The sequence below is a fragment of the Crocodylus siamensis genome, chromosome 1, assembly GCF_052110815.1.
Source record: "Crocodylus siamensis isolate JL-2025a chromosome 1, ASM5211081v1, whole genome shotgun sequence".
Classification (NCBI taxonomy): domain Eukaryota; kingdom Metazoa; phylum Chordata; order Crocodylia; family Crocodylidae; genus Crocodylus; species Crocodylus siamensis.
This window is the reverse complement of record NC_143395.1, coordinates 282,518,677-282,545,180: the sequence shown is the minus strand read 5'-3', so window position 1 is coordinate 282,545,180 and position 26,504 is coordinate 282,518,677.

The following is a 26,504-nucleotide window of genomic DNA, read 5'->3' as shown; positions in this document are numbered from 1 at the left end:
ACAGAATAGAATAGGAATACAATTTGTTTTTAAATTGGAAAACAATTGCGCTTTCATATTAAAAAGACTGCATGCCAAAGCTTTGCCCAAAGCAAGTTGGGAAATGGCGTGGCAGCAGCACTATTTTATTTAGGTTGTTACACCATGTTACTATCTTAAAAGTGCCTGAAAACTATAGCTTAATATGGTCTGACACGTGCTAAGTATTGGCATGTCATTGGGGACATAAGAATGGAAGTGTGGCTGCAGGGGTCAAAGGTCATGTTCCGTTTGCACTGCAAAATTCTGGACTTTAGGGAAGAGAACAAACTGTGGCTGGCTGCAGTGGAGATGAGCTTTATTGCTGTCATGTAATTTTTCTTAAAGCAATTTATGCATGAAATAGAAGCTCATTGTTACTTGAAGTAACTCGGTCTAGCACGGAAGTGCCATACAAGGACACCTATGCTAGCTCTGAACAAGCTGACTGGGATATTGCAAGCTGTAGAGCCCTGTTGCAAAGAAACAAAGAGAAGGAGATGAGGCCAAAAACAAATAGGGGAAAGATGCATGAGGCAAGAGCTGGGAATAGCAGTTGGGAAGAGGGGCAAAATTGTGGCAGGAAATGACAGGAATAGGAGAGGAGAAGAAGAGGCTAGGGGAGATGGCACAACTTGGAACTAAAGACAAGAGTCCTGCCATCAGGTATAGGCAACTTTAATTTTTGAATGTTCTAAGTCTTTCAACCTTAATGTTTTAACATAGGTCTTAAGGGTGTCATAAAACATAGCTATAAATAGCATTGGGGCACATATACATGGGGGGCACATTTTCAAAATGAAGTCATTGGGGAAAGCTAATCTGAACAAAAACAATTTGCAAATTTTCTTTCATGCATTGTTATTTGATGTAACAGAATGTAATCAATCTAAGCATACAGACAAGCAAATAAAGGTTTTACATATAAATGCCCAAATAATAAAATGTGTAAGAAAACTGTGCAAAAACTGGGAACAACAAAGATTTGAAGTCATGTATAAAGAGGCTGGATAGAAAAGGATAGTGTGAATGGGGAAAAACTCACAGTTGGGCTCATAATGAACACTGATTTTTTTTTAGATGTCGCTCAACGTGGACTGCAGAATAGACAAATAGGAAAGAAAACAAATAAAGAAAATGTTCTGTGAAATTGTTTTGCCTGACATCTGAAGTAAGAGCTCTGAGGATAAGGAAAGCCATGTTTGGCAAACAAACTGACTTTATCAAATAAAAATATAATCTAGGTTTACAAACCAAATAAAGTTGTAATATAATTTAAAAGTAGTGGAGAAATAGTCAACAAAAAGAAATATTAAATCTATAATCACAATTATTTCCTTCACCCAGGAGGCAGAGAGCAAGTATTCTTAAACATGTTAAAGGATGGAGAAGAGAGCTGTTTATTTTATTTTATTTTATTTTTTATTTCCAGCAGAAATGGAATAATATCTGCTGCGTTTTTTGTCTATTGACTTGCTGAGTAAAGTCAGGCAAGTCGCTTTCCCTCTTGATGTCTCAGGCTACATACACATGTTCGTGTTGACCAGGAACAGTGAGGAGTGAGGTGGAGGCATTTTCCCACAGCATGAACCCCCACAAGAAATTCCCTCTCTCTCCTGCCAATCAGCTAATTGCTGGGCAATGGTCATTTTTTTGCCTTGTAGAGAGAGCCAGAAGAGGACTATGGGATGTTAGGTGTCATCCTCACCCAAAAGAAGTGTACAAATGTTCAATTTAGATTGGGAAGAAGAAAATCACCCTCATAGGTTCCCCATCAGCTTCTTGCGGAAGGGCCATTTCTCTTCCACAAAAGATGTCTTAAACGTCTGTATAGCTGTCAGTGGGGCCAGGATAAAGGCTTTTCCCCTGGTACTAATGGAAAATCTGTACCTGGCCTCAGTTTGCACATCTCTGAAATCAGTATAATGACACTGAACTACCTGTCACAGGGGCTTGCCTTCACTCAGTGTTTTCCCCCTTACTTATTCTTCCTATCTGAGGAGATTAAGACTCAAACATTGTAATATTGGCTTCCAGTTTTGCACTCCTTAATCTTTATGTGCATCTTGTTTGCTCTCAGAAGTTTCTTCTCTTCTTGGTCCATTGGACAGGCAGAAAAATCAAAACCTTCTTTTCCCTTTTATAGGGTCCAAACAAAAAACAAACACACAAGAAAAAGACCAAGAAAAATATGAACATCTCTCCCAAGTGAAAGATGCACCGTTCATTTAACACTCTTAGTTCTATTTCCTCCTTCCCTCCCCATTATAAGCCATACCTTTTGTCTTCTTTCTTTTTCTATCAGACAGCTGAAACTTGTAGCTTAAATGAGCTCCAACTATATTAGCTTTATTGTCATTGAACCCCTGGCTTCTTACCCTCTTGTCTCTTAAGGGAAGTGAATCCTGTAGGACTGTACCAGTGGCTTGGAACATCTCCTAAGAGAAAAACAGCTACTATATACCATTGTGTTATCTCACAGACATGCTAGAAAGCTCAGTGTGGTATCTATGTGATGCTCTGAAATTGTTCACTGAGGACGTATATATCAGTATATGATATTATCATTTATAATATTATTTTGGCTTTTAAATTAATTCCAGTAGTTTAGTCAATCTCCTCTTGATGAGGAAATGTAGAGGTGTTAAGTAGGAGCTAAGAATATCATGCATTTACATAGTGGCTTTCAACAGGAAAATTCCCAAATTTCTTTGCAAAGTTGAAACATTCCTGTTCCTACTGAATCCAATGGCAAAACTCCATTTAATTTCAGTTAGCATAGGAATGGACTTTATGTAATGCAAAGACATTGTTTCACCAATCATTGAAGTACAGCCACTTCAGAGATCGAAAACAGATGCTTAGGCTACTGTTCAGAAGTTTCTTTTCAATAGATTGAACCGCCAGATCTTCTATCATGTTTATATGCCACTTAGTTCCATCAGTGTCCTGTTACATCAGTATCTGGAGCTGTAGTAAACATATCTTGGATAAATGAAAGCTCCTTAGTTTATTATGTCACGTTATTGCGGTGCTGAATAAGTAATATACTGGTTTGAAGGAAAAGATTGTAACTGAGATTTATACCTGAGGAATTCAAACACCCTACACTTCCTTGATGGAACCATAAGACAATAATTTAAGAGGGATCTTTGCAAGAAACATGCTGACTTAAAAAAAATGTCAGCCCCATTCTATACAATCTCTCAGCCCCACAACAATTTTATTTATATGTTTTTTTTAAAAGGGGAATTTTGTATCAAAGGGGAATTTAGCTCTATCACGTTTTTTCTTTACTACCCAAAACCCAAATGGGGGATAAAAAAGAGACACTGAAAAAAACATTATTCACGGAGAAAATATAAATTGCTATGGGATTCATTTACATGGGGAAAAATCGTTAAGTACCACATACCAATCCATCCCAGTTTTACATTTGCTGATGTTTCCAGATTCAGCTACTTCTTCTTTCCATATCTTAACCATTTGGGTGCCAAAATTCTCCCTGATACACATCTTTCAAACAGGACATGACAGTTACTAGGAATAATAAGGCTAACTTGGTCTCATAGCCTAGCTTTTTTATAATACAAAGATTTTAAGCTCTTTAAGATTTTTATAATACAAAGATTTTAAGATCTTTAAGAGCTACAATGAATTTTTGCTATAGTAGAGTATATAACTAGAACTGAGTTTATGTTTGTCCTTTTTCTTCTTTATTCTCTCACACGCTGTGTATAGGGCTTCCAAAATTTTTGTCTTGTCTTCCATGTTTGTTCTGATTTATTGAAACTTTGAGTATCAATATTGGGTTTTTCCTCCATGGTTCTATATAGTATTTCTCTAGATTAAGAAAGCCCTAAATATTAACATTTTTTTTTAATTTAAAAAATTGACTTATTAGGAAAATTATTAACAAAAATAGAATATTTCCTTCTAAACACCTGCTGATTCTTTTGGAGTATATAGCTACTGCTAATGCTGGGTTTTTGTGAGTTCAGCCATAAAAGCCTTAAATCATACTAATGGTAAAGGTAATTTATATTGGCCTAGAAAACAAAGCCCAAGATGTTTACTACATTATCGCTGTATTAAAGTTCCTGAGTTTTGTCTTGAAGACCAGCACAAATCATTCTGTTTTAACACTTACAGCAAATAATGCTTGTGAAACTAGTCAACAACTTTTTTCAGTTGTAGAAAAAAAGGGTGTGATTTTAAAATGTCTGGCAGTCAGAAATATGCTTCTTGGGTTAATGTTTTTTGTTTGCTGAGAACTGCACTACTCAGGTAAACTGAGTAGTGTTTATATTCTAATCTGCTGGATGACTGACTTTCATTGGATTATAGCTGGTTCTGACTGAGTAGGAGGGATAAAGTGATGAATGAAGGTCTAATTTTCTGCCTTTTTTATTCTGATTCCTGGTCTCTTACTGTCTAAGGGTTTAGATTGCGCAAGTTAGGGATTTAAAATATTGCAAATCAAGATAAAGTGGAAATCTGTGAAATTCCAGACCATGTGGTACTTCTAGCTCCTGTCTCTCTTTTCCCTCTTCCCATACTATATATGTGCATTGCACTTACTTGTATAAAACTGGGAAAGCAGGATTAGAAATCATGAGGACAGAGGTCATACAATTGAGGATAGAGGAGAATGTAGCCTTCATAACTGAGACACTCCATGTCACGTGCCATTCACTCATAGAAGCACAAGTTAAAGAAGAAAGAAGGCCTACTGAAGAGATGCATTAAAAATAAGAATGCAGAGAGATGAAAAATAACACATAATTGTTAAGCCTATTTTCAGTAACTCTTATTTGTTAATTATACAGCATCTAAAAATGTACTAAACACTTTGCAGACAATTCTCCAAAGAGTATACAAACTAATTAAGGATATGACATAACTAGTAAAAATAACACTAGGGGTAAAGGGAAGGGAAGTAGAAGGATAATGATAAGATTTTATATTTGGGTTTTGCTGTGGTCATGTCCAGAAGTCTTAGCTGTATTTCTTCATGCAGATATTTTTCAGGAAAACGGTGATAAATAGCAGAAACTGGGTAGTAGGGAGATAGATGTAAGAGGGAAAAGAAAGAGAGGAAAAGACTGAATGAATGTAGGTAGCACAGAGAGAAAGGCATCTGTATAAAACCAGAATGGTGACAATATGACACTCAAAAGAAGTGAAAACAGTGTCAACAAGTCATGGTGACACCTAGGAGCAAAGTGGAACAAAATGAAATGAGATAAGCTAGGGTGACCATATTTCTCAAGTCTCAGAATTAGACATAGACACAGCTTTAAATGTTTTGTCTACATACCTCGAGGTACCAGGCACAGCTCATGAATGCTGAGATGATGGGACAAATGAAGCATCCCACAGGAGTGCGAGTGGGAGGGGTGGGCCCTGAGTGGTTGCTGGTGGACCCAGAAATAGACTGGAAGTACTTCTGGTTCACTTCCGGGTCTACCACCAAGCACGCTGGGCATCCTCCCTCCCCCGCCTCCTGGCTTGGGAATTGGCCATGGCAGGACCCTGAGTGCTCCCCCAGACCCACCCTGGAGGCACCAGTTCTCCAAGCCGAGGTGTGGGGGGGCATTCCCCACATGCTCTGTGGTGGACCCAGAAGCGGACTGGAAGTGCTTCTGGTCCACTTCCAGGTCCACCGTGGAGCAAACTGGGGACCCTTCCTCCCCCCACACTCCTGTGGGAAGCTCCATCCACCCCACCATCTCAGCATTCACAAGCCTTGAGGTATATAGAAAAAACTTTTAACACTGTGTCTATGTCCAAATGGTCATCTCCAAATCAATTTGATTTGGTTTGGAGAGGTTAAAGGATCTCCTGATTTGATTCGGATTGAGAGATTCAGCCACCAAATTGAGACGAATCTCCACTGAATCAAATCAGTGACCAAAGCTTTGCACAGCCCTAGTATAAATGCATAAAGCAGAATAAAGAAAATAGAGAAAATAAAAGTACATGAATCCTGAGGGGATTTGAACATCACAAACTTTACCAAACCACACTGGTAAAGCAAAATTTAATGGCTAAATGTGAAGACTGATACATTAGAAGAAACTGAAGTGGGTGGAAATGAGGGAAGAATAAAATTCTCTGGAAAGAAAGTTTTGCAAATCACTTTAGTAGGAAGTAAAAGTGGAGTAAACTGATTAAAATTAAAGATAATAAACCAGATATCCTGATTTTCGGCTGAATTTCAGACTTTTAAAACTTCTCCTGTGTTCTAAAAGGATTAAAAGGCAACCAGGTATCCACAACAGGAAATTATGACCAAGGTTGGCTGTTTGAATAGCTCTAGGTTATCCCTGTACACTAATGCAGGTACTTCCTGGAGATAGGGAAATAAGTTTTATTAGGTGTGTCCACAGTGCACTTCACCTTTTAAGGGCTATCAGAATGTTCCTCAGGGACCATTTTAGACCTGGTGTTTATTAAATCCACTAAAAAAAATACCAGATAGCCCTGAGAGAACAGATAGACCTTGCAGGAGGACGTAAAAGTTAAATCGATGTGCCAAATCAGATTTAGAATAGAATATTTGACTCCCTTATATCAGGGCTTCCAACTGCTAAGAACTGGGGCCTGCACCAGTGGGGACCACACATCATGCAGGCCACACCAGAGAAACCCCTTTGCCACACAGGCATCCTCCCCCCAGCTACCACTGCTGCATAAGCATATCTTCCCCCTCACTGCACCATACTGCATGGCTTCCCAATCCACATCTCCCCCACCCCCTACTGAACAGTAACCTGGTCCCCACTTGCAGTGCCCAGCTATGGGACCCCTTACCACTATGTATTGGGTATTCTTCCTTCCCTGATTCCTGGGGTGGGGACAAGAAGGCAGAGGAGAGAGGGGGAGCCCTCAGACCATGCTCGCTGCTGCAGCCAGAGCAGCTGGTGGGAACCCAGTGGCTATGGCTAGGGGCAGACATTCCAAAAAATGGAGTCTGAATTGATTCAGTCTTTGCAGGTTAGTCTGACCTGCAAAAATTGAACCTATTTTCAGGTAAATAGACATTCACTTTTGATTCTGGAAATGCATCCACATGCCTGCAGTGTCTTAGGCTAGAAGCCAGGGGGTGCTAAAGAAGCCTTCTCTTCCCTTTGGCAACAGCCTCAAGGGTGGAGGGAAACTTAAGGGAGGCAGAGGCAGGTGAGATAGCAGGCTGCCCAGGCAGCTTGGAGATGCCGGCGGGCCCAGAGCCTGGCAGCTGCCCACCATAGGCACTACCATGCTCCCTGTCCTATGCAGCACCCAGCACACCCAGTGGCTGCAGTTGCACCACAAATTGGATGCTGGCTGGGGCTAGCCATGCTGTTTTTCCCCCCTCACCTCCAGTTGCTGCTGCCCCTGCCCCTGCCCCTGCCAAGCTGTAAGGCACTGCTCTGGGTGGGCAGGTAGGAAGCTTCAGCATGGCAGCTTCTGCCCAGTACATGGAGCTCCAGCTCCAGCTGCTTTCCACCTGCTGCACTTGCCTTCAGGGGCTGTCAGGAGGGCAGAGCAGGTGGGATGCTGCTGAGAGCTGGAACCACTGAAGGTGAGGGAAAGCTAGCTTGGCCTGGCAGGGCTGTTCTGCTCTCCTCACCTACAGCTGTGGCTTCTGCCACCCTGCACAGCACTGCTCAAGACAGGGGGAGCTTCAGCCCCACAGCTTCTGTCCAGATCATGGAGCTTTGGCTCCAGCTGCCTTCCATCCCCTCTGTCTGCCTGGCATGATGAGCAGATCCTGTGGGAGGGCACAGTGGGTAAAAAGCAGCATGAGCTGGAGCCAGAGCTCCATGCACTGGGCAGAAGCTGCTGGGCTGAAGCTTCCCACCCACCCACCCATCACCCAGAGCAGTGTGGTGCAGCAAGGGCAGGGGCATCAACAGCAACAATGGCAGCTGGAGGCGAGGGCGCTAGAACAGCCCACCCAGCCTTAGCCACCCCATAGTTTGTGATATGACTACAGCCACTGGGTGCTACACAGAACAGGGGGCAAGGGAGCACTTGCAGCAGGTGGCTGCTGGGTTCAGGGTCTGCCAGTGCTTCAGAGCCATCCATCCAGGTTGCTACCCGGCCAGCCTATCACCCATGCTGCTGGGACCACTGTCACAGAGCTGCAGCTGCTGGGAAGGGCCCTGCCCCTGTGGCTCCATGATAGCTCTACCTGGCCTGGGCACAGGGAGCCAGAACCAATCTGGCTGCACAGCCACCATAGCCCTAGCCCGAGCCACAGCCCTCTGAGAAAGGCCTGGACCTCATAGCCCAGCCTGGGCTGGCACCTCCGTCTCTGCTCAGGAGCACCCACAGGCTGGCTTGTCTCAGCCCCACAGCGCCAGCCCCAGCCGCTGGCGAGGCAGGCAGATGGTGGGGCCATGCCAGCCAGCTCTGGCCACTCTCCCTCCCATGCCACTGGAGTGGGGAAAGAGGGAATTGCTGACAGGAGCTACTCTGTCCTGGCCAGGCTGCGGGTGGGACAGGGGATGGAGGGGTAAATGAAATCCTCTCCCCTCTACCCATTTGCTTTCAGCTGGAAATGCAGGAGGGCCTGACTGGAGCTGCTACACCCTGGCCAGACAGACCCTGACTGTGGTCCCCCAGTGGGAGAAGGGGGAATAAGCCCCTTCCTTGCCCACTTTGCCTCAGGGGGCCATGCCAGGCTGGCATCTGGCCACACACTGCCCCTGCTCGGGCTAGAGAACAGGGCCAGCTCTGCTGTCTGGAGCAGACAGCACAGCCCAATCCAAAGCTGAAAAGCATGCTGGGATGCTGGGTGACTCTGGTTTAACTTAAACCAGGAAGGGGTCTGGGACAAAAGATGCATAAACCAGTTTGACCCAAATTCATTAAGTCTGATTCTACACTCAGCCAGGTTTATTTTAAACCAGTTTTGGCCATTTTGAAAATGACTTATGTGTGCTGAATTTATGTTTTGTTACAGGTTTAAAACAGTTTCTGATCACTTACACCAGTTTATGTGTAATGTCTGTCCCTAGCCTATGTGTTAACCCCTTGGGTGAGGGGTGGCTCATGTGGCCTGAGGGCTGTCAGTTGAATAGCCATGCTTTATATTTTCCTAATAGGCCTGGGACACTGCTGAAAAATTCTGCAGGAAGCTAAAAATTCTGTTGTATTTTTGATGGCCAAATCATTCAAACCAGTATGTATGTTAAACCTAAAAGTGAAATGTGCAATTGCCATAAAACAAGAGCAGCCCATTCACATACTTTCTTTGCTAATGTATCAAGGACATTATTACAAATTTTTCTGGTTTGCCTGGTAGCAGAGGAATGCCACTTGGCATCTACGGGCTGCAAAAGCTCCTATTCTCACTGCTCATCCCAGGTGCATGGGTTATAGAAAGCTCCCTTTGTCTGTTCATTCCTCAAATGTGAATTAACAGTGGCAGCTTTTATAGTTCTGACACTGGGTTTGAGCCATAACAAGGGAAAACATGAAAAGCCAGTGTGCTCCAAAAGGGAAAGAAAATGGAGTACAGGGGGAAATAGGAAAAATTGATCAGATCTAAAAAAAAATGGCAAGCTTTTGGGGGAAATTATAAAACAAACAGAAGTATAAAATGAATTGTGAATTTCAAATAAGCCAGAGGTTAAAGAAAAACTGATCAAATGGAAATATGCAATCTAGAAAAAGAGCACTGCTTGGTATCAGTGGGAACCTTTCTCTGATTAATCTTTTAATATCACTTAGTCCATTAATTCAGTTGATCATTTGCCACTATTCCAAACTCCAGGTTAATTATATATATTTAGACATACAGGGTCCATTTAGGTGCCCTGGTGGAGAATCAAACAGGTAGAGCTGGAAGGGACCTTGAGAATTCCTTGAAAAACCCTGGCTCTGACACTACATACCTGGATCATTCTTCACAGATGTTTGTCTACGTTGCCTCTAACCTACCATATTTGCTCACAAATTGCACACACTTTTTCCCTTGAAAATTTTGAAAACTATCTTTAAAAAATTTGGGGATATTGCAGAGTATTTCACTATGAAAATTAGCTTTCGAAAATTGGGGTACATACCTTAAGCAAAGCAGCAGCAGCAGAATGGAATTGTTGAAATTCTGGAGTGGAGGCTGTGATCCTCTGGCCACATGAAGGAGGAGCAGAGTCTGCTCATCTGTGTCATTGATACTCTTGCTACAGCTCTACAACTAGATGTTTATTTCCCCCACAGTTGCTGCCATATTGGCTGTAACTTTTGGCTGACCAACAGATGTAAGGCCATATGTCTTTACATGCTGAAGACATCTCCCCTGGCCCATATTCACACTGAGCAAGTGGATAACTGAGATCACTATGTTTTCTTTTCTGTTCTTTTGTTTATTTGGGGGGGAGTTGTTTGTTTTGAGGAAACTCAGCTTGACTGCATGTGTGAATCTCTTGCGAAAACAAGAAAACAAAACAGATTTAGGTAGGGTCAGCAGGCAGGTAAACAAGACCTCATTAACCCAAGGTATAAATAGCAGCTGGTAAAAAAGCAAGCCAGACGTTGATTCTCCTCCATTACTGGGAGCAGATTTCCACTTAGCATGGTGAGTGAATTTTTCTTATTTGTACCCAGAATGTTTTCAACATGACTTTCTTCACAACAACACCCCAAATTGCAAGTGGGAGTTGATTAGAAACACTGGGAACATCCTGATGATCTCACATGTGTGGCTTGCAGCCCTTCAAGCAGGTTTGAGGGGCTCTAAATCTCATGTGGCATATGTGCACCAGTTCACCATGCTGTTAATTTGCAGCATGGTGGTTTTTTTGACACTGGAGATCCCAGTGTAAAAAGAAAAATACCTCTGAAAAAGTGACATGGCGCACATGGCAGCAGTGTGCACCACAGGAAACCACAGCCTGGCTGGCCAGAGTCATGTTCTGGCTGCTGGCCAGCCTCCAAGCAGCTGGCTCAGTACTGTGGCTGCCCTGGGAGGCTCCCAAAATCCCAGATAAGGCTGTCAAGGCCAGCACAGGTGCCAGCCCCAGCCTCCCCTAACCCACCTGTGTCAATTCGCTGTGCGTCCGAATATGCATGCAGAGGTGTGCCCAGGGGCAAATAGCAGTGGCACAAATATCTGCCACTGCTATTTGTGCTGTAGGAAACGCATGCCCCTGCATATGCGCGCTCGTCAGGACACACCCAATGTTGATGACAAAAAAACTGTACCTTAGTAAGGAATCTAAAGCTGCAAAAAAAAAGTTGCATTTATCCCAGGATGAAATATTTTATCCCAAGACAAAGTGCAGTCATACACACATCCATCTCCATTGTTCTGGGATAAGAAGTACTAACAGTTTATCCTGGGATATTGCAGAGTATTTTACTATGATAAAGTATGTATGATAACTAAAATGCTGGTTCAGTTTTCCCAAGATCGTATCATTGAATCAAAGGCAGAAAAGTAGCAGTGCATTCAGCCGCTCACTAAACCCTGAATAGAAGGATGGTGTGTACACACCAATCCCAGGATATTTTTGTTCCATGACGAAACAAGGCACAATTTATCCAGATATAAAAGCAAAGTCTGTTCCTACCCAAAACAATCATTCTCTTGACACAGTTGAACCCAGCCAACCCTTGGTCATATTGACAATCATCTCCAGCAATGAGTCTGGCACTGCCCTGTTGGGTTTTGTTAAGCATCAGATACATTTATCAAACCCAGAAGTAGCAGCCTGTTTGTCTACAGCACCTCTAAAGCATTTACTTTAGATCCATGAAACAACAGGAAGCATCAATATTAAGAAACTAAACCTGAAATAAAAAAATAAGCGATGTCCCCTTTTCATTCTCAAATTAATGAAGGGTATGTGTGTCCTTTGGGTTCTCATGAGTCACTTTGACACATTTACTTCCCCTTGTCTCTATGACCTTCAAAATTGAGCTCATATACATTAAAAGAAAAGATGCTTAGATCCCCATTATGACTCCCTGATCTTGCCTTGAATGTAGTGATAGCCTTTCTTCTGTCCCTTGTACTTGGGATAAATTGAATTTCCTCATTGACTTTCTGGTGTGCATTTTTACAGATTTGTACTGACTTTACTTTTCATCTGAAATCTGAAATTCAGATGTTGATTAGCTGTAGAAATCCTAAAATCATTTTTCATTAGAAGTCTAATAATGGAACATCAGTGCAGAATTCTTATACCAGGATGACAGAGGCTGGGACTAGGGGGAAGTGTGTAGGAGCATACATGTGTTTGGGCAGGAAATAAACTTGCTCTCCATTGCGTCTCTGGCAAATGTTTTTTTGCAATTCTAATCTGAAACCAGAATGATTCCAATAGTTTTTTTTTTTCATTATACCTTTGCCTTTCAGCCAAGTCTTAAGTTTTGTTTCCATATGCATTTTACATGCACAGAGCTATATCTTATGTCTATCCATTATTGGATTAAGTAAAAAAAAAAAGATGCTTATAATCTGTACATTTTGATGACTCATTTTACACTGAGAAGTTGCCAGATATGCATCAGTGCCATTTGCTGGGAAATGCTGTTTCAGTCAACTGGAATTGTTTTTGATCCAGTGTGGGGGGTCTTCAACCTACAGGCAAATGGAGACCACATGGTAATTACCCCTGTGTTGAAGCTTAAGCCAAAAAAGCTGCTGTTTTAAGAAAGCAGATCCAAAAAGAAAAGGAGCTGTGTTGTTAGAATCTGTTTATAGCTGGATTGCAATGAAAAGTATGTCAAAAGACCACAAAGTAGATGGGAAGAAATAAGGAAGATTAACACTTATCTGCTGCAAGTGATCAAAAATATAATCAGCAGCACTGAAGCACCTGTCAATAACATCTGAAGTACAGAAAGACTGGAAAACTCTGTTAAAATAATTCAGGTAGTTGGCAAACCGTAAGTGCTATATTCACTCTAATATAAGACAACCCTGACTTTAAGACAACTCCCAAATAATTAAATTTTATATATGGAAAATTTATAAATTTGATAGAATTTTCCAAGTATAGAATCTAATTATAGGTGGTTTTCCTTAAATTTGTCCTGCTTCAACTGCTACAGCAGGGAAAATAAATTTTGGAGGATCAGGTGGCCCCCTTGTCCTCTACCCCGCAACTTCTTCCGTATACAGCCCTTTCCCCTTCCCTACTGTCAGACCCTGATCTTCCTGAGCATACAATTTGAAACAGTGACATATGAATTGATGCATATTATCTTTTTTTTTTTTTTTAACTGATGCAAGTTTTAGCACAAACATACTTTTAGGCAGCACTTTTGTGTCTCTTTAAACAGAGTACAAACTATGCATGATATCAGTCCAAAGCCAAAGTCTTATAATTTACCATATAGTTCATTGGGCTGGGTCCCAGCAGAGACAACAGCATTTCAAGCCATTGTGACCCCATAGCTCAGCACTTCTCACTGCAGCATTGTGTGTGTACTCCAGTTATGCCCCCGCAAAGGATCCATACACTAATTGACCCCCCACTAGTGACTGGAACTGGGTGTGCTTGTCATGAGTCCTAGGATCCTCTATTTATATTTAGATGGGAAGCGGGGCCACACAAGTCATATGCAAAAAGCTGAGAGGAGTGACAGAGCGATTCTCAGTGGACTGTTTGGGGCCTTGGTTGATGTTTGCCTGTCTGCCTGTCTGCAGCGGTGCAGAGGAAGCAGCCGGCCTGGCCTGAGATGGCCCAACGCAGCAGCAGCTGGGGGAGGGGAGGAGTGGGACTCCTCCCTCCCCCTTGGGCCCCGGCCCACTCCTCCCTCACCCCCCCCCCATTGGCAGCCCTGAGCCTGTTTCTTCCATCCCCCTACCACCACCAGTTTGGCCCAGGCCCATTGCTCCCCCCCCACAGCAGCCCAGCTTCTCCTCACCCTCTGGCCCAGTCCTCCCCCCACATCAGGCCTGAGCCCAGTCCTCCCGTCCCCCGGCCGCTGCAGCAGGGAGGTGGGGAATGGGCCTGGACCCCAAGCAGCAGGAAAGAAGGGAAGAGCGGGCCTGGAAGCGGGGGGGGGGGCATGGGGCTCCATCCTCACCCACTCCCTCCCATCATTCTTGATGGGCAATTGTCTAGTATCTATTTCTAAAGTTCAAAGAAGGGCTAAATCTTCATTTTGTGCACATTTCTACTACCGGTATATTTCACAGCTGCCACTACATATTAAAGATGGCATTAACACACAAATCAGGGTAATAGAAATTTAAGCCTAGTTCTATAGTTATATTAAGCTTGTACATCAAAGTTGCCTTACCTCACATGGCAAGTTGCATCAAACTGTCCCTCTTGTGCTTTGTGGCAATGGACCTTTCACCCTCAGCTCCTGCTGATATCTGCATATGATATTGACTTAGGTGCTCTTCTTTGGAAATACTACCTCTGAAATTAATTCTTGGGTCCCTAGTAATTATGGAGACCAGAACTGATAAATTATTTCAAACATGACTTGGTTAGTTATTAAATGAGAAGTTGAGGAGTCTTTCTATTCACACACCAATTTAAGCTGTAATTATAGAAATCTAATATGTTAAAGAAATCCCTTAATGCCTTCACCCTGATAAACTGTAGAAATGAATCATAGAAATTAAAAATGTGGAAGACCTGTTTGGTCTTCTAGTGCATTTTCTGCCAGTGCAGGATTATTCCTCAGTAATTAATTGGCCAGGCAAATGGTAAATATGAACCTTAGATTATAGTTGTGACCAGAGAACAAACATGGAAATAGTAAAGAATTCCTAATCCATGTGTACATTTATTCCTAATCCATTGCTACAGATAGGCTTGGAAAAGAAATGGGATTTAATACTGAAAGAAGCACAACACAAGCAATAGCAAAAAGTTCCTCTCTAATATTATTTTTGGACAAACTCTCTGTCCTCTAATTTCAGTATATCCCAGCCAACTCTCACCCCTGTAAACTCAAGCATGAAGAACAAACTCTCAATGGGCCATTTTCAGCTCTCATCTAAATTGGTGTAAATCCAGAGTAAGTCCAAAGAAGTCAGTGAATGGAGTTGTTTAGGGCTTACTGCTGTGTAACTGGGAATAGGATCTGACCTCATGCTTATAATTCTTTCTCCAAGTTCTTGGGAGAAGTTCTGAGATCCTTGCACAGGCAGAACTCCTGTTTGTCATCAGCAGATATTCTGACAGAGTAAACACTGATGGACTTGGCCTTTAAACTCCTCTTCATTTTTGTAGGTTAGCAGTGTACTCTCAAGAGCTAGGCACATAGGGTTATCACTCTATTTATAGACAAGACAGTACAGCAAAGACTGAAATCTTTGTAACAAGGGCCATTGATGGCATTTGGTACATTACAAAGTCATACTTCCTTAGAAAGAAGAGCAGTACTTGAGAGATGGGAGAGATTTTTAAGCCAAGCTTTTCCTCTGGAATAATTTAATCTGTTGTTTGTTTTTTTTAAATATAGGATTTATGGCCAACTCAGATAAATTCACTCCCTATTTTGACACTTTTTGAAGTTCTGCCTCTGTTTTTAAAACATTTATCTCTGGCTATGCTGCTCAGTTGTGACACAATTCCTTCAGACTTCAGTATGGCAAACTGCAGGATTGGAGACCCAAGATACAGGCCCCCCAGCAGCTAGCTGATGCAATGCTGAATTTAGTTGCCTCTACCATCAAGTCATTATGTCAGGTAGCAAACTGTTACAATCCTTATGATTTCCTACAGGAGACAAACCCTTAGTTGCATCACAACTGAACTTAAATTGAGAACGGCTTTGGCTTGTGCTCTGAATAACCAACCTACTGTACTTGGATATATTAGGAAAGAAGTTACATATGCTATATAGATATTGTAATAGTCATTTTACTAGAATTGTATGTTATTTCTCCTATTTAGTCTGGATATATGATGGAATCATTTTTTGCATGCTTTAAGTGCATAAAAGTACCCTTTCTGCTATATGCAATAATAATCAGAAATAAAAGTTTGCATCAGCTGTCATTCTATACAATATGTAGAAAACAAAAAGAAAGATGCAAAACAGAAAAGATAGGAATAATCAAAGTCTGCTTTGCTAAATTTCTGTACCAAAGGAGAGTAATTAACTTTAATAATACAACAGTATTATTATGATCTGAATAGAAAACAAACCAATGTCATTGATAATGTGCCCTAAAAATGAATGTCTCCTTGAACGTGTTACCTTTGCTAGGGGGGAAAACAGCTCCAGAAAATTGACAGAAACTGTCTAAACAGATGGATGAGTCAATTGGACATAAACCCAAGGTGCTATGATTATGGTTTATGTATATATATTGCTCATTTCTTCTGTTTTTTCTGTACATCCTATTTTTCATCCAAGTGTAGAAATTTAGACTTGAAAAATATGACTGAATGGTTCATCTAATCCACAAGTGTCAAAGATATGGCCTGCTGGCCAGATATGGCTTGCAAAGCCTTATCATCTGGCCCCTGGTGCATAGGGCTGGGACTGAGCTGTTTCGTGGACCCAGTCTGGCCTGCTCTGCTCATCCAGCCCAAGGGACCTGAGGAATTTGATATGCCTAATACAGCCCATCCCACTACCAGCCCAGGGTTATTGACTGTGGCATTTTGAATATTTTGTGTAGTCTAGTTTTAAATTACTCTGGAGTAAAAGTGTGGGAAAAATTTCTGTTTCAAGTGAACAATTCTGAGATGTCTGGCAGAACCGCAGACAGACCCCATTCCGCTACATTTGTGCAACATACCTCTACTTCATTCAGTAAACCAGGAGCGGGGTGAAACCGATATGGAGAGTGGAGGGATAGCATAGTGTGCAGGAGTGGAATCAGGATCAGTCACCAATGCAGCAGCTTCGTTGCTGGTTCCCACATGTAAGGGATGTAGTTGTCTCTTTACTAATATGCTAAGGAATAGAAAATCTAAAAACATTTAAAGGTATTTGCAGTAACTACATGCCCACATATTATATATCATTTTAAAACTTATAGAGGGTAGATTTGCACTAAGTCAAAAATCACAAAAAAAGTCAATACAAACACACACCAAAGACAAATTCTTAGCAAACTGGCAGGCAGTGCTGGGCTTCAATCCATTGTGAGACTTCATGTGAAGTTAATCTCCGCCTGATTTTCACCTGAGGCACTAACGCCACCCACTTAAAACAAACTGTGTGCATGCGACTTTTTAAAAGATTTCATTGCAGTTTCTTTGCTTTTTTGTCCCCCCACTTGTTTTATTAAGTCAGACTATAAGTAACTATTCTTGTGACTACCTTTTTATTTCTAAGCTACATATAACCGCTTCAGTTACAACATATTCACATGTGAAAAATTTTAAAAATATGTATCTTTATTCCTACTGTACTCATAAAAAAATCTGCCAGTCGGATGTTCACCGTCATGTAGATGGCAAACATTAACAGGTTGCCATAAAAGTCAGCTAAACAGGCAAGCTGAATAGTAGGGAAATGAAAGGACTTATTTGATGCATAGCAAATTGCAGTGTGTGAACAAGTGAAAATGAACAGAAGAAAAGCAGGTAAGAAGTGAGAATGCTGTTCACACACATTTAGAGGATATGCCACTGACAATTGCCCATGCGATTCCATCCAAAAATCACCAGTTGCTCCAAGATCTGCCTTCACTGAACACTGCTGTACTTGTCATTGGTGATATGTCAGTAGCTTGCCAGTATTGTGCCACAAGACACTTCGTTAGTGAGAAAGTTGGTGACTATTCAAAGGAAGTTGCCTCAATGTCAATGTAAATCTGCTAGGTTGATGTACATCAACCTGAAGCATCTCTTATCTGTAAGCCTTCAAAGACCTTCCAGTCGACAAAGAAAATACTGTGCAGGGAGTTATTTGAGTCTTATGCTTAGAGCAAATGCGCAACCATAATAATTGCTTTTAGTGAAAATTCTCTGGATACACTTGTGTTCGAATAATGACATCTCTTTACCTCTTCTCTACTTCTAAGGTCAAATTCATGCTGAGTAGTACTTTCCACACAAGTGGTATCATACCAAGAGAGCAGAGCCAAGCTATGTCTTACCCGCTTCTTCACTTTGAACTGGCGCAGTCTGAGGAACAAAGCTGATCCTGTCTTCAGGATTCAGCAGTTGCTGCAGCTGCTGCTACATAAATTCCTCCAGTCTGCTAGAGATATTTTGTCTCTGTCTTGTGCAAGCAAAATGCCTGCAACTACTGCCTTCTATGCACCTCCCCTACCATACACTGACTAAAAAGACCAGAGGTATCCTTGTTCAGAATGCAGGCAAATAAATACTGTAATTTATAGAATGCCACTTACAGAATACTTAAGATTTGCTAAATTAAAAGTAGTTGAAAAATGGATGCTGAATTATAAGCAAGTCTATTCATTTGCTAAAGACTTAAGCACTGCAATCCCTTTATTCACTTTTACAAAACTGAGCTGGAGATTATTTTGTTTAAATGTCAGTTTTAAGCATTCAGTTTACAGCAGACAAATTAAATCTGGAAAGGAATTTGAAATTACTTTCCTTTGGAGTCACACTGGTACAATCATTTTTCAAGTGTCTGTACAAAACATCAGTGTTGTTAGACCTTTCTGTAATGCTGACTCTAACCTGGCATCACCAACAAATACTGACAGCCATCCAAAGGACCTTTTATATTTCCTTTCCAAATTCTCCACTCATGGAATGAGATCTGAGACTTGCATTTTAAGTATGGTATTTGTTAAATCTGACCAAATGACTTGACTGCAAGTACAGGCACTACATTTGTGTGTGTGAATTTGTTTTTATTAGGCAGGGATTTAAAAAAAATGTAGGCTCCATATGAAAGCATTTTAAAGTATTTTGCATGTCAGTTTAGTTATATTTTGCCAGCTCTGGGAGAAGAGGAATGGATCTTGATAGTTTTTGGTTTTTTTACCATCAACAAGAGAAGAGGATGCTTTCAGCCCAGCAGTGATCTTGTTTATTGGCATAGATTTGGGGTAATGTTATATATAGTCCTCTCAGTGTTTGTTGGCTTCAGGCATATATACCATTTACATCACTCTTTCAGACATCCGTTTGAGGCTTTGAGGAGAAGTTGTTTCTCTTTAGACTCCCTCTCTGTCTTCATTCATTTCTACCAAAGTCTTCCTTCAACCCCTCACAACAGTCAGCTGAATTTGGGAACAACAGCTGACTAAACTGGTAAGTGAGGACCTGAGGAAGCCCACTCTGCAGATTAGCTGCTCAGAGGTATGTCAGTCCTCAGGGGTTCACCACCTATTCCTGCTTGTTTGATGTAGTGTTCAAATTCAATTACACAAGCACACCTAGTTGTTCTACCACAAAGTATGTATATCATACCGTGCAGTGTGCTTACAGTTATTCAAGACTTATATAATGTTCAGGCAATGACACTTAAAAGAGATTATTTTAGAAGATAATTCTAATGATCTTAGAAGATAATTCTAATGCTCAAAAGCATTTTTTGACAATTTTTTGAAAGAAAGAGGGATATAATTTTTGTTAATGATTTTAGGGGAAGTTATGTCAACAAAATCAGAAATAGCTTTGAACAAAACATTACCTCTTATACAACAAGCTCTAGTTCCATTTATCCGAGAAGAAACATAAGGAGGGCATTCTGATGATGCTACTATACTCATCCAGGACTACAGAAATAGGGTGTGTTGCCTGCTTTCCTCCTTGCCTTTAACTCTTAAGTGTACAAATGGACAAAGTTGGTTCCAATGCACTATGAAACATTTTAAACACCCTACCAGAGGTTTTTTGCTACAGACTTGCCATGTAAAGATACCAAGATATTAAGAAAGACAGCAGCATTTCAACAGCAGCCTTGGTTTTTGTTTTCATTGTGGAAGTGTAGGCCATGAGTTCTGTTCCCAGTGCTACATACATGTGTGCGAGTGTGTGCGCGCACGCGTGTGTGTGTATATATCTATATATAGTGTGTGTATATATGTCTGTGTGTGTATATATGTATATGTAGATATATGTGTGTGTATCTATATCTATATAGATATATACACACACATACACATACACATACATATATATACAGGGTCTTCATTAAGTCCTTGTGCACTTTTAAACTTTAATAATGTAGGTTATGCTCAAGGACTTTATGAAGACCGCGCGCGCGCGCGCACGTGTGTGTGTGTGTGTGTGTGTGTGTGTGTGTGTGTGTGTGTGTGTGTGTGTGTGTGGCTATGGATCATTGTCCTGTGATGGACCAGTGTGATGGAGCATGATAACATAACTACGTACAGTCAAAGAGCATTATTTTCACTCTTCAGATACCAATGAACAGTTATAGCCAATATACATGTCTGGCTTACACTACTGCTAAAATAAATCCAGTAAGTAACACAACATTTCTCTGAAGATGGCATATTTATTATCAATAATATTCCATTTGTAGACATAGATAGACATAGTCGGCATTAGAAAGGCCCCGAAGGCAGCTCTGCATTAACTCTCTGTGATTGCTATGCTTAGCAGGGCATATACAGCTGCTGGTCCTCAATGAACTCTAGGTTCTTTTAAAATATTTTTGGAAGTGTGGAATGCATAACTTTAAAAAAGAAGACATTTGCCAGACCACACATCACTTCATTTTTCAGCCCTTATGTTTAATAAACTATTACTTCTTCCACAACATTGTAATATTTTCCACAACACTCCACTTTTCCAAAGCATTGTCCAAACTTCCTCTGCACTATGCTTCAGCCAGTGCTTAAATGCTCGTGATTTATTTTTCCAGACAACTTTAGTTCTCTTGTGGATATTAAAAATGTGAGAGCTTTATTGATCAGACTGTGTTACAAATATTATCAAAAACACAGAGAGAATTAAGTTAAAAACTACTGCTATTTTAAATTCTCTCTCATGTATAATTAGTCTGCTTTAATATAGCCTCAGATCAACTAAATATCTGATGCATTGTCTATTGTAGAATGATGTCCTGCCCTCATCCTCAATTTTCTGGGGTGTATTTCTCTTTCTAATTCCTGTGAGAGTTCTATAACTTGTTGGCTTTTTAAACAGTGAGTGATAATAAACTATTTTGTTTGCATTTCTTAAACGATCTGCCAATCACTGAATGTAATTTTTGTATTTCAGGAACAGAAATGCCTTGATGCCTGAAGCCAAAAATAATGACTAGCTTAACAAAAAGTATACTGTATTGAGGACACAAGAGCAAAAAATTGCCTTTGTGATTAATATATTTGCTCAATACAATATAGAACTTCTAGGAGAGAAAACTTGAGCTAAGTTTTGAGTTTTGGTTCACTTATATCTATCAACATCTTTTTTTTTCCTGTAAGATCACAGGATCATAGGAAAATACAGCTGGAAGGGACCTCATATCTAGTCCAGCCCCCAAGCTCAAGGCTGGATCATCTTTGACTAAAGCATCCCAGCCAAGTGTCTGTTTGACCTGCTTTTGAAAACTTCCAAGGATACATATTCCACAATTTCTATAGGTAGCCTATCCCAATGCTTGACCACACTCCTAGTCAGAAAGTTTCTCTTAATCCCCAACCTACATTTTCTTTGCTGAAGCTTGAGGCCATTGCTCTTAGTCCTGTTCTCTACAGTCACAGAGAAAACTCCATCTCCTTCCTCTCTGTAATCACCCTTCAGGTATTTGAAGACAACTATCAAATCCCTCCCTCCCCCACTCCCACCCTTGGTCTTCTCTTCTCAAGACTACATAAAACCTTGTCCTTTCAGCCTTTCCCCATAAGTCATGTTTCCCAGATCTCTAGTAAATTTTGTCATTCTCTGCTGGATTCTTTTCAATTTGCCCACACCTTCCTTGAAACACGGGCTCCAAAACTAGACATAGTACTCCAAGTGAGGCCTCACCAGTGCTGAATAGAGTGGAAGAATCTCTTCCTTTGATTTTCAAGTGGCCCTCATTTTAATACAACCCAGTATGCTGTTGGTTTTTTTGGCAACAACAACACACAGGGCACATCTACACGTTCATCAATGTACCTTATATACTGCAGATTTAGTTTAGTACTTCCTTAATAAAGTACTAACTAAATGCACAGTACCTAGAGTTACTGTGCAGTAGCACTGGCACATGATTATTTAGTGGTGACTTACTGTGCATTAGCCTAATAACACTGCACAGTACACTATTAGCATGGTTTTTGCCATGACGTTCTGCTGCACAGTATTATTAGACTAATGAGCAGTAATCATCTCCTGTAGATGCACCCACAGTTGGCTCACAACATCTGCCTTCTGCTCTCCCCTCTGACCTTTACACATATATGCTTTCAATAGGCCTATTTTCCAATTCATACCAAACCTCAAAACACATGTGCGTTGCTTTCACGCATAGGACAACACTTTCCCCATTTTCCCCCTGCTATCCTTCATCAAGAAAAATTCTGGAATGAAATGAGGTTTCATTGAGGGAGACAGAAGATATGTTGTAATAGGTACTGCTTAATGAAGTAACTGGGCACAGTTTGCATGTTTGTCAATAGTTCATGTGTTTAAATCATGTATTGTTCATTATTTCATAGAATTCTATGGTCAAACAAGGACATTATGGCCCTTCATCTGATCTCCTTCAAAATGTATGCCATTGAACCCTACCAAACATCCCCCCCATGCTGAACTACCACTTATCTTTCAGGAAATAATCCTGATTAAAGCTGAGGGATTCAACAATGAAAATAATGACACAAAACGTGTATGAAATGCAGGTAACTTTATGACCAGCCTGAACGAGGTCCCTCACTTTAAATGGTTTTGGTTGCTTCTGTTTTTGACTCCCTGACTTGAGATGTCACAAAACTATTTCCACAATAAATATTTTTCAGAACTTCCAGAGCATCTCTTCAAAATCAGGCCCCTGTAAGGGATCTCAAAAACAGAGACACCTAAAAATCCATACTCAGTTTTGACAATCTTTAATGTCTTATTCAGAGTTTATAGAACACATCCCTGAAACTTAAACACTGAACACAGTACACAGTCTAGAGGGGGAAAAAAATCCCTTACCAATCCAATAATCCCATACCAATACAGTAAGATTGGCGCTCTCCCATAACCAGTTCATGGATGTATTTGTTGTAGACACTACTTTAACGAAAAGCAATCCAAACGTATGTTCAAGCATCTGATGCCATTTGACTATTTTGTTCACTAAATGAAAAGTAGACTTAGATGAAAATTTAGAAGTAGATTTTTAGAGGGTCTTAGATGAATAGCTTTCTAGGTATTTTTGTTGGTTTAGAAGAAAATGGAACAACCACATTTTTTTTATTAGCCATGACTAGCATGGCTGTGAACGAAAGTAAAAAATAGATAAGGATCAATGCTCTTTAATGTTGACAAACAGTATATACTTATCAGATAATTTGTTGGCCTGCTTGTTTTGGTTCACTAGGTTCACAAAGCCTTTTTCTTCCACAGGTGAAAGTTAAGTTTGAAATTGCACATATTTCCCACAAAAAGCACTGTGGTGACTGAAGCCTCCAAGAGAAAGCCATTCCAATGTTTAATCACCCTCAAAGCTTGGAAATTGCAAGGTTAAATTTCTCTAACTGCAATTTCCAGCCACTGGATTATGTTACACCTTTGTCAGCAAGGTCAAAAAGCCTAACACTATCAAACATCTTTTCAGTGTGTATCGTAGTGATCAAGTCTCCTCTCAACTTTCTCTCTGATAGGCCAAACAAGTTAAGTGCCTTATCCCTCACATTGTAAGCCTTGCTTTCCAACCTCTGGATCATTTCTGTGACCTTCCTATGAACTCTATTCCCACTTCCTTCTTGAAGTATAGACATGACACCAGTATCCTCATAGCTGTGTTCTCAAGGAGTACAGGGTAAGATAATTTCCCTAAGTATAACTGGTACTCCTGTTTTCATATTCAGGGATTGCATTAGCCTTCTTTGCAACAGCATTGCACTGAGACCTCACCTGAAAGTGACCTCACAACTGTTGACATAGGCAATGTTTTCAGTGGCACCTCTTAGAAGACCTCACCTGAAAGCAATGATGACTTTTAATCCTTGTCTCAGTCATTGCTTCCAAGACATCTCACCTCTTGTAAACATAACTTGTATTCTTTGTTCCCAGGTGTGTTAAGTGCTTTACATTACCTGTGTTACCATGTATCTAGTTGAAGTATGAATGTTTAAATACACCAACCAAATCACTGTAATCAGTAACCTTATCATCCTTATCATTTGCCATCTTTACCAGAAGAGATCCTATATTGTTGTTGAGATTCTTCAGAAAAAATATTATGTACCTTTGGACCAAGAACTCATCTTCAGGCAATCCCACAAGAAGCTGTTTCACCCATTGATACCTCCCTACTAACAAGTGAGTCAGTTTTTTAATTCATCTGAATACATGCCTCGTTATGTCCATCCAATGCATACAACATACTTTTTAATCAAAACAGCATATTGTGCTAAGTTGCTACTGCCACCTCCTGTACCCATCCTGTGCCACTGGAGACCAGGAAAAGTTTGCATCAGAGTGCCCATACTGATTTTACAACAACTAAGGATCCCTGCTATATCAGTTGTTCCCCTTGAGTCATGTCACAATACAAGAGGTACCTTACCTGAAGTTAAGTCTAAATGTGTCCAAAGGGCTCTGCTTCTGTTTCTTGCCTCTTTACCAAAGTAGCTGTATATTTTGGCAGCTGTGCAATGAAGTTCTTGTAGCTCAGGAATTGCTTCACTGCTTGATTTCTAGGTCTCACATGGGTGAGCAGGAATGATGGGGTGTGACACAGGCAACATTTTCAGTGCCACGTCTCAGAAGCACAAGTAAGTTTGCTTTTACATATGAAGATAGGATAGTGTGAGGAGGCAAGCTTCCCGTCCCCCTTTCCTATACTGAGGAGGTGTTCAAATCCTGCCAGGATCTGGCCTAAAAACAGTAGGATTGATTCAGCATGACAGTGTTAAAATATAACTAGCAATTTGTTAATAAAAATCCTAATGTAGAACAAAAAGGCTTGGCACTACATCACTAGGAGTGCTGAGCCAAATCCTCAGCTGGCGTAAATGAGCTAATCTCCAGTGACTTCAGTGGTCCTATGCCAGTTACACCAACTGATGATTTGGCTAATTTTCCCTAGGAAATTAAAAACAGCACACAAAGGCTATCATGCATACTTACTCCCACATTTGATAACTAAATGAATTTAACATCATAAAAGCCTCCTTCCTGAACTCCACAGCAATGCTGGAGTTTCAGTCTCACCTTGAGAAAGCTGCAGCAAAAGCAGGAAATGCCTACAACCACTGTAAGCATGTGTAAAAATCAAAAATCTTCATGAAATGTTCTGCCAAATGGTACTCTTCAAACCTTTCCATATTTATTGTTTTCATCTATGACATATCTTCTCTGCATTATTCAGTCTTCTTGTCTTCAGGTAAAGCTATTATGCTCTGTACTTTGTATCAAATTTAAAGTCGTTCACATTTTGGCTACTAACCTTACCTCCAACTCCTCATGTGCCTTTAAACCACCCTGACTTCTTGCCTTCCTATTACATTTCATTCTCTCTGGCCTCAAATTCCTCCTGCTCCCTTCCCCATACATATACTTAGGGCATGGAAGTGCCTTAGTGCAAGCCAGAAGCCCTGACTTTGATATTGGTCTGTTCTTAAGAATAAATCTTCATTGTGGTCACCCTTGAACAGTTCTGACATGCTTAATCCATGATTATTGTAGGCCAAACCAGAGAAACTTAAGTCAATATTTTTAAATTTTCCCATGGGGATGTTAGAGTCCAAAATTGCCAGGGAGCCCCCTCTGTTTCAACCACAGTATCTTAAATCTTTTTACCATTTTTCTTAGAACGGAGTTGAATTTGTTAGTATTGAGTCAGAATCACATTAGAAGAAGCAAATGAGCAAATGCACACACAGCTGCCTGGTAGGACACACAAACAAATGGCTGACTTGCTATGTGTGATTGGGCTCTCCAGGTGCTGGAGTGCATATAGATTTCAGGTGCAATCGCAGTGGCCACTTGTGGTGATTTTTCCCTAGAATACTGAATTTGGTGGAGTTATACAGGGGTAAGGAAGGAAAGAAAGTGACCTCAACAGTGTAAGCACCTGTTTTCTATAAAAATAATACCACTGGGGGACCTAATCACTCCCTAGTTATACCTTGTGGCCATAATACAATGAAGATGAAGTAGGTAGTATTTGTATTTTATTTATTATATGTATGTGCCTCTACACACACAGGTTTAGGACTACTTACAATGGGAGACCAAATAACTTATAAAAGCAAGTAGAGTATTAAATAAGATACAAAACAGTTCCATAAATAATATCCCACTTAGCCAAGACTGCTAAATGCCTGCCCAAATGGGCAGGTGTTTCTGGATGATACTAGCACTCTAGAAAGTTTCAAGGCAGAAGCAATTCCAAGGTTGAGAAGCAACTACTGAGAATGACCTCTCAGGTGTTTTTCTTGCCAAATGAACTTGGCATGCTGATGGTACTCA